Source organism: Etheostoma spectabile, chromosome 12 (genome assembly GCF_008692095.1).
Source record: "Etheostoma spectabile isolate EspeVRDwgs_2016 chromosome 12, UIUC_Espe_1.0, whole genome shotgun sequence".
NCBI classification, from domain to species: domain Eukaryota; kingdom Metazoa; phylum Chordata; class Actinopteri; order Perciformes; family Percidae; genus Etheostoma; species Etheostoma spectabile.
The window spans coordinates 10,872,326-10,886,357 of NC_045744.1; the positions used below are offsets into that span (position 1 = coordinate 10,872,326).

At 40.9% G+C, this 14,032-nt stretch overlaps 1 protein-coding gene and 1 long non-coding RNA gene across 7 annotated transcripts in view; one reads left to right on the forward strand and one right to left on the reverse strand.

The window, feature by feature from the left end:
- mib1 (MIB E3 ubiquitin protein ligase 1) overlaps positions 1–14,032 on the forward strand; it is a 59,109-nt gene that overhangs the window by 18,165 nt on the left and 26,912 nt on the right. The window lies entirely within an intron of this gene.
- Positions 5,573–13,730, reverse strand: LOC116698820 (uncharacterized). Its single transcript, XR_004334312.1, has 2 exons — positions 11,007–13,730; positions 5,573–7,588 (listed from the first exon to the last, which is right to left on the reverse strand). It is a non-coding gene; the product is annotated as an uncharacterized LOC116698820 (long non-coding RNA).

Sequence of the window (14,032 nt, forward strand, 5' to 3'; positions counted from 1 at the left end):
TTAAAAGCATCTGTCTTACATTGACTTTTTTATTAGTGTAGTTGATAGCCCTTGACGTTCATTTGTTGTTTCTTTTCACTGTTATGCTGCTCCGTCACTGTGTGTTGTGAGCAGAGGCTGGCCTGAAGCGGCTGGCCTGTGCAGCAGCAGCAGTAGCAGCATTTCTCCTTGTCCTTGGCCATAGCTATTTCTGGCTGTAGGAGGTGACTGCTTCGTTCTTTGGCTGCTTTATTCTTGTCTCTCAACCATAAGCATATTAAAGATGGCTCAGTGAGACGGCTATCTGTATCAGGTTGATCCTGCTGGGTCTTTTAAATTGATGGACATTGACGTTACAGGGTCAGTGTTATAGACTGGAGTGACTGCTAGAAAAGTTAACAGTTGCTTCCGGTGCTGAGCGCTTTTGGTGTGTTGGTATGGTTGCGCAGGAGCATGGTTATCCCAGGCTAAATGTCTTTCCCCCTCACTGGCAATAGGACAAATGGAATTGAGATCAGTGGGCTTTGGAACACATGCCGCCTGCCACAAGCCTGGCGAGACCCAACCCTCGACCTGTGGTACACTAATTTCCTCACTTGATTTGCAGATTGACTTAGACAAAGAATTACTATACAAAAACACAAAGCATTCTTTGCATTCAAATCTGTTATCAATAGGTTAATTGCCATTGAATTTTATTGGCAAATAGATTTATGTGACAAAGAGATTGTGGGGGAAGGATTTATTTTCTCCACAACCAATTGATCAAAAATAATAGTTGTAAAAACAATAATTTTGGACAAAACAAATTACATAGCACTTCTGAAGACAATACAGTGGTTAAAAAAAAAGGTCAAAATCAGAAAAGGGATCAACCAGACAAAAAACATATGTATAATAAAAAATAAATATGAAGTATGTAACTGCAGTAATGCACAAAGTATAAATAGGTAACGTAAAGTAAGTCAATAATAATGTGTTTTTCTTATTAACGATATGGAACTAGTTTTCCGGACCTATCCTCTTTGGCAGGTCGTTTCAGAGCTAATGATCCCTGCAATTTTATAATTAAAGGTAATTAGATAGATAAGAGTCTATTCGATGAATCTGCATGTTAAACCTTTTTCATATTATACCCAATAAATGACAAAATGTATAAAAATTACACAACACACAAAATTGGCCATATGGTCAGCAGTCCTGTCCTGACTTTGTAGTCCATGAGGGGAAAAAACATTACAAGGCTACTCTTTTATAGCACAGCTTTTATACTTTAATGAATAATAGTAAACTTATTTAGGAAAGGTCAAAGACTGGTAGTGTAAACAAAATTGCTTGCATTGTAAATATTAATATGCAATGGGTGTGTAATGTGTGGGTAAACCAGGATTCAGAATGTAAAGGAGCAGAAAGCTGGTCTGCTGTCAGACTCATTGATTTAGCTGCGAAAAGTGCTGGAGTACAGTATTCCTTGTATCAGGGCTCCTGTTGTGTGTGCGTTGCTTGCTTCGGTCCACGCTCTGTCCCCTTGCCTTCAAAGAAACGAAGATATATGTTGCCTTCTCCAGTCTGCCCATTTACTTTTATTTCACGCTCGAGCTGCTGCAATATCGGGGAGACAGTCCACAAGTCCTAAAGCCCTCGAAAATCTCTCCCTAGGTTGAAATGAAAGTACCTTGTCTGGTGTGTTTTTTCAGTTGTTTCGATTGAGTGCTTAGAGGTATTCCTACCATAGAATCATATTTCAAAAAGTGCCTTCAATGACTGTCATGAAGAAGTGCTTTGAGTTGGAAGTTGATCGGAAGCCCCTTGGATGAAGGATATGATATGACGCCCCTCTAGTTAATGCATCCTTTATCTATAGTTAATGATTTATGTTATTATTGCTTCCTGATAGATTAAAATAGTTACTGTAGTACAAATTCAAATACTGGAGAGAGTCGTCTCCCCCGTCCCTTCTTCCCCAGTCTCGAAGTTCACGCTAGTTGCCAGTAGGCCTGCGTGATTAATCGTTATAAACTTGCAATCTCGATGCACCCTGTTAACAATTTGATTTTTAAATGATTTTGATTAAAAAAAAAAGAAAAAAAAAAAAGCATCACAACCGCTACTACTTTCTTCTGTGAGTTCCCCCCACGGGGCCCCGTTTGTGCCTTGGGGGCTTAAAATTTACTTTTTTGACGTTTTTAACTTTATGAATAAAGTAAATTTTTTTTAAAAAGTTAAAGGAAACCTTTTTATTTAAATATTTGGGGTGGGTTTTTTTTTTGGGTAAAGGTTAATTTAAAGGGCAAAAGGGGTTTTTCCAAATCTTTATTTCCAAAATGCTTTCGACCTTTACGGGTCCTTTGGGTTGGGGGTTGTTGGGCCCGTCGGGCCCCCCCTTTCTATAAAAAAAATATTTGGGTTTATTTTTTATTTTTTTCCGTCGATTAAAATTCGGGGAAACCCAAATCCTAAACCCCCCCTTTCTCCCGGGTTTGAATAAAGTCCTTTTGCGGGGTTTTTATGTTTTTTGATTTTAAATTCCACCTGAACATTTTTTTTTTTAAAATGATTATAAAAAAAAAGGGAAAGGAAAAAAAAAAAAAAAAAAACCCCCAAAAAAAAAAAAAAAAAAATTTTTTTAAAAAATTTTGAAAAAAAAAAATTTAAAAAAAAAACAAACCCCCCCCCTTTAGTTCAAAAGTTAACCCAAAAAAGAAAAAAAAAAAAATTTAAAAAAAAAAAAAAAAAAAAAAAAAAAAAAAACAAAACCCGCTACTACTTTTTTCTGGTTTTTAAAGTTTAAAAAATTTTTTGCTCCTAAACGTGCAATCTTCCCTTCTTTCATTAAAAACCTAGTTTTTGATGTCAATGTGCTAAGGGGGGCCAAAAGAATTGTTTTTTTTGGTTTAAAATTTTCTAGTAAAAACCTCATTTTTGTCTTTGTTGATTCTTTCATAGAGCAATAATTAATCTTTTTTTGGCCGGACATTTCCATAGATGTGTATTTTTCCGAGGGGGCCCAGAAATCCCCGACATTCCATGTAAAATTGAACCCAAAAACAATAGATACCGAAAGTCAGAAGAAAACAACAGAACCTATTTGATTTGATGGGCGATGAAAGCAAGTGCCTTTGCTTTGTAAGGTGGGAAACATGTGACTTTTAAAAGGGAAAAAAAACCAAAAAAACCTCTAAAAAAAAAAGGTAAAGAAAAAGGAAAAGGGAAAAACCCCCCCCCCCCTTTCCCCCCAAAAAAAAAGGGGAAATTTAAGGGCATGGGGGGGGAAAGGGGGGCCGTTAAAAGGCAAGGGCCGAAACACAAGGGGGCCCCCGGGGTTAAATTCCAAAACCAAAACCCGGGGGGGGAATTTTTTGTGGATTTTGGGTTCCACAGCTGGTGGCCCATTGACTTCAAAAAATTCGCCCTTTACTTGAAAGTTAAACACTTTCTTTTCATTTGGGTGTTTATTTTTTCCGAGAAAACACGTCAAACACATTCTGCACTTACTGCGGCGTCTTGTGTTGACTGTTTACAGATCTGTGTTCATCATCATATGTACATTGTTTGTACTGGTGTTATTGTTGAATACATTGTGAATACATATTTCTAAAATTGTATGAAAGTTTTGTTCAGTTATTATTACACAATACTTTTTATGACCTTTTCAAATCCCCCAACAAATAACCCCTATTACAAAAAAACTAAAACTAATAAAAACTAAACTAAAACGAAGCATTTTCAAAAAATAAAAACTAAACTAAACTAGCAAACCTGTTTTAAAAACTAATTACAACTAAACAGAATTTGAAAACAAAATTAAAACTAATGAAAAATGCAAAACAATAACCTTGGTTTGGTACTGCCAATTTGTTTTGTTATAGTCAAAAAAATCGTGTCAGGGATATAGAAAGATTGTGATATAAATTCTAAGCAAAAAAATTGTGATTCATAATTTTTACCCAAATCATGCATGCCTAGTTGCCAAGCTGAGACCGCAGCATTTACAACAGTGTAAATGACTGCACAGTGTATTCATATATTAAAAACAGCAAAACAAATACTAGATATAATAAAACAGCAAAACAAATAAGCAAATACTATACAGCAAAACAAATACTATGCAACAGCAAAACAAATACTATACAACAAAACAACGGAAAAGGCAGAGCGATAGACATTTAAGTGGAATAGGCAGTTTTAAACAGATGTGTTTTGAGTTGAGACTTGAAATGGGGGAATGAATCAATAATTCTGAGTTGGGATGGTAATGAGACTTTATTGGCTTAGAATTACGGCAACAATCGCTAATCACACTGCTAACTCACGGTCCTCTCTTCCCAATATACAGATCCCTCTCTTGGCTTAAAATGACTCACTGCTGTCAGCTACGGGCCGCTGAACACGCACGTTGTAACCATGGCCCGCTTGCCTGGTCCTTTGGTAACGTTAGCAGTTAGCAGGGTTAGCATGGTGGCGTTAGTCAGGATCAGTCGGGATCCCTTTACTGGCTGTGTCTCAATTGTTTTTGTGAGTATGTAAACAACTTAGGTACTATTGTTATATAATTCAATGTGAGGACAAAAATGTTGAAATGACATAACATGCCCGTCCCTAGTAGCCTTGATAAATTAACCTGAAGCTAATGCTTACCTGTCCAGGAGGAAATTAGCCAACTCGGCATCCTTTTGGGCTCTAAGCTGTCTTAATCTTTCCATTACATCTCTAGTATTTACCCGGGGTTTGTTACATCTCTGGTCGCGCAACTGTTAGAAAAATGCCGTTTTTTTTTAGGTTGGGTACACTCTATCTCTGTGATCCCATTGGTTTCTTTGCTGCTTTAATGGCTGTACTAACGTAACAGCTGTAGGGAGCTGAGTTTACGTTTGTGCAGGTATATCTGGCAACCCGGCCTGGCTGATAAACTGGACAGTCAATAACAACACACAGGCCAAAACACAAACAGAAATTCCTTCACGGAAATTATTAGCCCTGTTGTCAGAAAAGATAGTATTTTAACTTTGCATGTTTTCTTTTATCTGAAGACGCATTGGGGTAATTATTAGATTTATTACAGTAAATATATTGCATATTGGACCTTTAAGCACCAGGCCAGAATGTCATGGCCTACATTGCTTCTGATGTAAAATGTTATCACAACTATTATGTTACAATTGTGATACTTGTTCTTTGTAATTGAGATAAGTTATCAACATCAAATGCTAGCTTTTGGGCTCAAGCAGAGAGTGTGTCAGAGTCCGTGCGTGCATGCGTGCGTGCGTGCGTGCGTGCGTGCGTGCGTGCGTGCGTGCGTGTGTGTGATGTATGTTATGTGCCTGGGTGTTTTAAGAGTACGGGTTGGTTTTCCAGCGGTGGAAAGAAGATTGAGGAAGACAGGACACATAGGAAGTACCCTGTGGGTGACAGAGGAATATTTTAACTTGGAAAGTTAAGAGTCCCAAATACAGAGACAAATCAAGTCTACCAACAGGGGTGCAGCAGAATCGGGGGAATTTTACTATATTTTGCCTTGTTCATTACTCACACACTCACCGCTACAGATTGTAAAGGCATTTCCTCATAAATTAGACCTAGTTGTTTTTTTAATAATTCTACTAAATTGAAAGTGCTGTTATAACCACTAGTAACGTGTTGAGGAAAGGATTTTCTCGGACATCCACATTGTGTTTTCTCCCTGTGTGTGTTTACCGCCGGCCGAGCCTGCAAGGGGAGCTTGGCTCTTCTTTCTCTCGGGCTGCTAGAAGCCAGTAGCTGCTACAATACTGTAAACAATACGATTAATAGCCCATGACTCATAAACTGGCTCTAAACAAGCCCTGCAGCGGCGATCTGTACCCTTTTACGTGTCACCTCCTTGTGATATTTGTCCTCCTCCCTCTCTCATATAGTGTTCAGATTTCTTTTAATATGCCAACATACAGGCAAACCCCATATGGTAATCGAGGACTCTGCAATCATTCACACCGTGTTCCAAAATGCTGTATTCCCAATATAATGACTAATACTAAGTACTAATAGGCAACAGCATAATGGTAGTATTGTAACAGAGATCACAATTTGATAGAAAAAAGTGTTGTGGACCTATAAAGACCAATCTACTTGCAGCTTTTTTCACGTTCTTCATGGCTACCATTGATTGAATTAGGAATGTTTCCACCCTCTCTTGCTCATTTCAGACTAGGCTAATCAAGTCAGACTACTGTAATTGAGTAAGCTAGCGCCTCTTACATTACCCAAAGAGATTTCATGGTTATTTGTCCAATGTAAAACACTTCAAATTCAAAGACTTGGAAAATGCAGTACTATTCACAATGGATTTAATACATTTATATAAATTACATTTGTATATACTCTACCAGCATCCTCAAATCGATAATGTGACAAATTAGATAAATTGCAGCTTTTACATCAATTTCTGGACAAATATTCAATATTTTTTTGTGGTTTTGTTGTATATTTTCTGAGTTTGAGAAAAGGTCAGTTTGACATAGTGTTAAGCACTAAATTAAAAAGGCAAAAGAAATAAGAGAAGCAAGAAAATGAGGACTGTCAGGAGACAGTGTGAAGGTAGTTGGTTTTGATCTGCCTGTTCTGCAGTAACAGTGAGTAAATGTGTGAGACTGTAACTGCTTGCGAGCGGTCTGCTCCTGTGATTTGTGCGTTCAGCTCCTGTCCTCTAGTCTAGAGCATCTGGCTATCATCTAACCCAGCTTGTCCAACCGAACTGCAGGAGGTTTCAGGGGAAGGAGGCCAACATGTTTGAATGTGTGTATTGTGTAGTCTCTAAACAATAATTTATTTTTTATTTCTTGCAGTCTTATTGTCTTATTTCTACTTTAGATCACTTTACACTGCCATTGTACCCCTGCTGAGCTGCATTGGCTATCTGCTTTTGCCTATTCCCACCCACAGTGTAATTGAGTGTTAGCATCCAGTCACAATCAGTTTAGGAGGTGTCTTAGCAAGACAGCCGTACAGACATGCGAGTGCTGTGTCAAAATAGCTCACACAGCACATCCACCCCCTGCTATTTTTGAAACAGCCATTGACAGTGTGGTCAGAATATCAAACCCGTTGGGAGCAGAGAGGTAACACTCAGTCATGAAAGTGGACCATACCAAAGTTTTGAAGCTGGGATTGATTTCTTTATTAGTCAAAAATAAGACATGACAGGAACATGACAGTTACACTCCAGATGTTGTTGGTAGAGAAAAGCCATAAGCCAGTCATCCATCAAGAAGTGGCCCACTGCCATTACAGTGATTGTTGAAGGCATCACAGCTAAAGGAGCTCTTGTAGTCATCAAAGCATAGCTACAGCTGGTTGAAGGGGACCAAATCCATTCAAGAGGTGATTTGGTTCCATTTTACCAGCTTTAGCAAAGCATTGTGGAATCATTGTTTCCGGATGGACTGGGAACTGCTATGAAGTGAGTTTTATCTGAAAAGAGCCAGGGAAACACTGAGCAGAGAAAGACCATGTTGCATTTAAACATCTTATTCAAACATGGATGTGGGTTTGCACACCATGCTCACCCACTAGTTGAAATGGACAATGCTCATTCGCTCTCCTGCTTTTTCTTGTCTGTTCACCTTCACCCATTCTGTGTGACACACATTACATTTAGCACACTGCATCCCATATACCACCATACCAATAACACATAGGTACAGTTGCTCAACCTTACCTAACTTTCTCCTTTGCTGCCTCCCAGTCTATTTATCCTCCTCACTAACTTCTTAAGTTTTATGCTTGCCCCCTCCCAGAGAGAGAGAAAAATTGTTCCCTGAGAAAAGGATAATAATAATCTGTGGCAGTGCACTTGAGTCAAATGTCCTGGAGTCATGAAGCAATTACAGGCTTTGACAGATGGGCTCTGCTGCAAGCGCGCTGCCGCTGCGGTCACCGAGACGGCCAACAGACAAATGCAGAGGCATAACCACACACACAAGCTCTTTCACTCATGCCCCTACAGCAGCACTCTGGGGTGTCAAGTCATAACATTAATTGAAATCAGTCATTGAAGTCCTAGAGACTGATTTGTAGTGTAGAGGGTACTGTTTGAACAGTGATTGAGGGCAGATTATTTCATGTCTATTTCAAGGCTCTCCAGTAGTACAGTATTGTAACATTTTCCACTAAAATTCTATCACTGTGTTAATACAAAAATGATAATAGTAGCACCCACATAAACAACTTTGATTATGTATGTGTGCCTAAAGCTTATGTTAGTTGCAGTCATAAGCTCAGTAAACAAATTCCTACCATTATAGCAAACAACAATCAAACATTTTCCATCTTATAGCCATGTATAGTATTTTTGTATTTTTGCCCCCCATTTAAATCTCACTGCTGAAGTAGTTGTAGCTCAATCTTTGAGTTAAGATACAGATAAGTTACATTTATTTCAGACATTTTTATATTTATATATATATATTTTTTTAAATTTACCATTAATATTAATAAATGTTCCTTTGACACTATTTTGTACGGAAGTTTGTCATTTTCTGCCAAGGCACGGATGAGGTTCTCAGAGTGGCCAACGACAGCTGAGTGATGTACGGCACTGCTTGTAGACCGGGTGGAGGTCAATAAAGGGCCAGCTTGATATGGCACACCAGAGGCAGGTCTATTTGTAACATACACATGCACATTCATGCTTGCTGACTTACACACACACACTCAGAGTCAGGTGGCCAGGCTGCTCACCTCGTCTAAGGGCCATAACAGGGCAAAAGCAGGGGGACGACAGGCACTGAGCATTTGATAATGTCAGCATCTGCTGTGTTTGTCACTCAGACAGCAGGTCATTGCTTTTGAGGGCTTGGGAGAAACATGCAGTGCAAGCCATGCACTCCTATACGCCTCTGATGTCTTGACAGAAAAGAGAGCTAGACAGAATAGCATGCAAATGGGTCTAAATCGTGGAAAGAAGTGAAAACTGAAGCCTAAAAATGCAGCTTCATTCTTATGTTCTCTTCAAATTAAACAAAGATGTTTGTTTTTTTATGACTGGCCTTTGCTGTTAAGAAAATTTAAGTAGGATTTTTGTATATTTTTGATACATCAAATCCAACCGTATCAGAGGAAAAAATAAGGAAAGAAAGGGATTTATAGGCTACAAATTATTTTTGTTCTTGAGTTGAGTATTGTTTAACCATTGTCCGTAAACTAAAGGTACAAGGAATGCAGATTTTTTTTTAGTGTGGATGTCAGCTGTGTTACCTCAATTTAGATGATTCTTTCAATTAAAGGGGAATAGAGTAAGTCAGCCCTACACTTGGCATATTACTCATTTCAGAATGAAGTGTCTTATATTTAATAGAGAACTATGGTACTACTGTGGCATACATACACTTTTTCATTGCTACACTGCAGGAGAAATTTGTAGGCACACATATAGCCTAGCCTGCCGCATCTAACAACATTGTAATTAAGGAAAATAAATCAAATTTTATGAGGAAACAATTCATATGCAGGTACTGTATGTGTTTTAGTTTCACAGTTTCATCTAACGTTTACTGTTAGCAGTTTACATTTATTAATTTATATTTATTGTTGAGCCTTAAATTATCTCATTTGTTGATCAGACCTCAACTATATAATTTAATAACAATGATGAAAGTTGAAATGCAGTGGAAAATATTACTTTTTAGTACAACAGTATATATACCTACATTAAAGGGGTTTAAAGAGAGGTAAACCTGTGCTAAAACATGGTACAGGGATTATGTACGATCCAAGCACGGGCCAGAGAGGGGGTCAGAATAGGTGAAAGTGCTAGATATGAATAGCTTGCAATGCAAACTACTCCCCACCTCCCCCCTCGCTTCATTTCTCTCCGTGCCCCTGTCCATATTCTGTTGCCTTTATTTGTTTGAAGCAGTCAACAATTGGAATCAGCTGACAGGCAGGAGTTGACTCTGATCCTGCATTGTCACTTTTTGATGGTCTAATCTGACTGCCATGCAGCCCAGCAAAGCATTTGGCAAGCATAGCAAACGTGAACAATGAGAGCAGGAATCGGGAAAGGGAGGGGAGCACGGGCTAGCCGGGTTGATGAAGGGTGGGGGTGCGAATAAGGGCATCGGCATAAAGGGAGGGCAGTCATAGTTAAACACACAAGATTGTTAACACGGAAGCCATATAATACAGCAGAATGATAGAGCCAGCCTCGGTCCCTCTTCATTTTGCTTCCTCAGCAACTATTTTCTGCTCTTTCAATTGCATGTTTAAAAAAAAAAAAAAAAAAAGCAGCCAGGAACAATGGCAGAGTTTTGGTCCAGTTCACCTTGCTTGCTTTTCCCCTTCAGCCATATTGGAGCACTAGAAAAGATTATAGTATTAATGGTCAGCCAGCTCCACAGTACCACTCATGGCTTGCTTAAGTTGGTTCTGAGTTGCAGCTGACTAAATTTCAACGGCTGTAATGCAGTAAAATTGCCCAATAATGAAAGGAGGCCCTGTTCATATGGCAATGTCACAAGGCAACTATTTGCCCATAGTTGGTGTAGGTGGCAAACTCACAATACGGACAGAGCAGGCTCAAAACATGATTTTTATCATTTTATGCTTACTTACATAATTGTCCAATGAATTGTTGGTATATCTTGGATGAGAGGTTTTTATTGGCCAAGTCAGCCGGTTTTAGAAAGCAGTAAGTTCCCTACAGCGAATATTGCTGCAGTGAGACTGCCCAGAGACAGTATAGCTAATGTATGAGCCTCACCACTCACATTCATACTCTCTTTTCCCCTCTCCTTCTCTCCCCCCCCCCCCTTATCCTTCTCTATACTTTGCCTGATATTTTCTCTCACACCATGATAACACTCATATTAACAATCTGCAGAACACAAACATATCCTCAGACACTGCTGTCCAACATCATTTTCCCAGAACGAGGACTAGCACCCCACCAAGAATACATACTTCTTTACATTCCATAGCTATCATATGTTCATATGGGTACATAAAGAAGTATGTACACCAAGGAGGTAATCTTAGATATGAAATTTTCTCACCTTTTGCCAAGGTCAGGAAGTTATGAGCAGAACATTTTTCCTCACCGTTCTCTCTCCCCCAAGTATGGTAGTCTGCACTGTAAGGTGACTTTGAGAGTAAATTCAGTTCAACACTCAAGGCTTTCCTTTGGTTGCCATGTAGGGCTGAACAGCCCGTTCCCCCTCCCCTGAACATAACAGAAGGTTTGCAGTCCATACCATAGTCGACTGTCCTGGTGACCCCGGCTGTCCTCCAGACAACTGGGAGAAACCAGGGGGAGGAATACAGCTCCCCTTTTCTTTTTACTGCATTTAGAAGGTGGCGTTTTTCTTTTTCCATGAAAAATGTGGAGGTAGATTAAGGGGTTGGACAAAAATGACAGGAAGAGTTTTCTCCTTGTAGAAAGTCCATGGTGTAAGGTGCCTCTGTGTGCACCTTGTCTTGTATGATGATCATCTGCTTTGGACCGTGTGTCTTGCAAGCAGGGGTGCACCTATAAGCTGATTGGCCCCGCTGACACACTAAACACTTTCACTTCTCTCCTCCCACTTCTCTTTTAGTCTGCCTCCCTCACCACCATCTCATTCTCCTATTTCACCCCCTTTTTCTATATCCTCTCTTCTTTCCTACCTCTACTTTTACTAATATGTAGCTCTTGCCTGTCCCTTGTCTCTCTTGTGTCAGCAACGTCCCCAGTGGCTAGCTGGAGCGCTTGCTGATGTTTGAAAACGACGGTGATCCAAGTGGAACAGGAAGCTATTGTGAGCAGGATTTGGGCTTTAGGCGCAGAGGCAGGCCATAGGTCACATGAAGGCGCTAATGCCCACTCAGCACTTGTGGATTGGTCCTAGCTATTACCCCCAACCTCCCCCTCTCTCAATTTCTGTACCTTGTTTTCTCTCTCTTCCCACACATAAACACATCACTGTGTTTATGGTCATCTTTTCTCACTTCCTTTTTCCTCTGATCCAACCTCACCTGTCTGTGTCAACAGAGAAACCTGCTGTTCTGTTGCAGAGTGGGTGGAAAAGATCAATAACCATTTGCATGGTGGCGAGAATTGTTCAGCAAGTCTCTAATGAAACTTTGCCCCCGAACAACACATTCCACAAGTCAACCCTGCCTCCAGCCTTGCTTAGCTAGCCAGCAGACTGGGTGCTGAGGCTATGGGTGTAAAACGAAAAATTAATTTGGGAAGAGTAGCTCAGGGTTTAGTTTGGAGACTTGATTGCAGAAAACAGAATAAATGGTAAAATTGGTGCAATATTTTTTGCAGTGGAACGGTTTGGAATAGCAATGAGGGGAGGTTGAACTGGAGGTGACAGTTGGTGGATGATCCTGGTCCTAAAGGTGTGACGTCCTGTTTAGGAAATGTCACAGCCACCCGAGAGGGTGAGCAAATAGGAGAGGGGGGGTGAAATTCTTTCTACACACAGTGGAATGAAGGTTGGGGAACGTGAACCAGCGAATTGACCCAGTGGTTGTCATGTCTGTTCTGGTTTGGGCGATAGCACTGCAGTACTCTGGGCCCTGCTTGCCCTGCCTAGCTATAGTAATCCGTTACAGAGAGAGAGAAGAAATTGGGTTACTACCCTAAGTGCTGTGGGTTCGGCTGGTGACACACATCTACTCAGCCAACCAATGCTGCCCAATAGCCCCTCCCGCCCATCTTCACCTTCCTCACCCTCACATCTGTGTACACTTCTCACAGCTGTATGCCGTCAATCCAATATTTCCCCCCATTCAACACTCCCGACCTGCCCGATGTCCATTGTTTTGATGCTTCGTCATCCCTCGGGACACCACATTCCATCCTTCCGCCCCAATCAGCCAACCTTGGGCTTCAAAATGTGACTCAAACTTACCTCCCATCAATTAAAAATGGCAGTGACCTCCCCCGCCCCTCCAAACCACCAAAAAGAAAAAAAAATAATAACAAGTCCCAGTAATTATAGTATCCTTAGAGATGGTACAAAAACATCTTGGAAGGTGTCGGACACAGAGGGCGAATTGTGCATAAGGGAATGTCTCTCCACACCAGTGCAGGTCTCAGTTAGCGAGTCTGTCATTAGATAGCGGCAGGGCTGCAACCATGAAGCCTAATGAGCCAAAGAGCTCTGCTGCTGCAGCATGTCCGGCCAGTGCCAGGAACACAAGAGAGTGAGAGAGAGAGCGTGCAAGACGAAGGAGGGAGGGAGGGAGGGAGAAAGATGAGAAAGATAGACTGAAGAGTGCAATAAAACAGGGCAAAAATCCATATGGACCATAGCAACTCCCCAGCCTCCCTTTTCCCTGCTTCCCCTTCTCCTGCATCCTCCTCCTCTTCGTACTTTTTTTTCTATTTTTTTTTTCTTCTTTTCCCTCTTTTGAGAAAAGAGGAGCAAGAGAAGAGGGGAAAAAAAGCCCAAAGGTGGTCTCTGGTTAAGTTCTGTCCCAGTGCCGCTGCTGCTGCAGAACAGTGCATTCCACTCCCCCTTTCGACTGCGCGACTCACAGGCAAACCATGCGGTTAATAACTGATCGCATCCAAAGAAGAGAGAGGGAAGAGACAGGACAGGAGACGTCAAGGCCCGTCAGGGGGTAAACTCCGTCCGAAAGCGAAGCAAGAGCATATATTACCTGTCAGATTAGTTTCCTATCTGAGCTGCTGCTCCTCTCGTCCCCTCCTCCTCTTCCCGTAGTGAAGAGAGCCATAATGACCTAGAGAGTGCTCCAGCTGCTGCAGCCATCGTGTGTGCCGGGTGCACGCCTGACTCGCTGAATCAGCTTCTATGATTGGGGGAGTAGGGGTGGTGGCAGGCGGGTTGAGTGCCAGAGTCAGGGAGGGGAGGGGAGGAGGGGCAAAGGAGAGAAAGCAGGGACACACATTCCCATACAAACACAAGTCATACCTTTTAGAAGAGGAAGACATAGAACTGACATAAAGAGCTGCCATTTGGAAAAAAAAGGGGAGGCAGAGAGAGAGAGGGAAGAAGGAGGGGTGAAAAAAAAAATCTGCAGCACTCCTCTCATCATGTGCATTCTGAGGGAGAGAGCTGAGAGGATG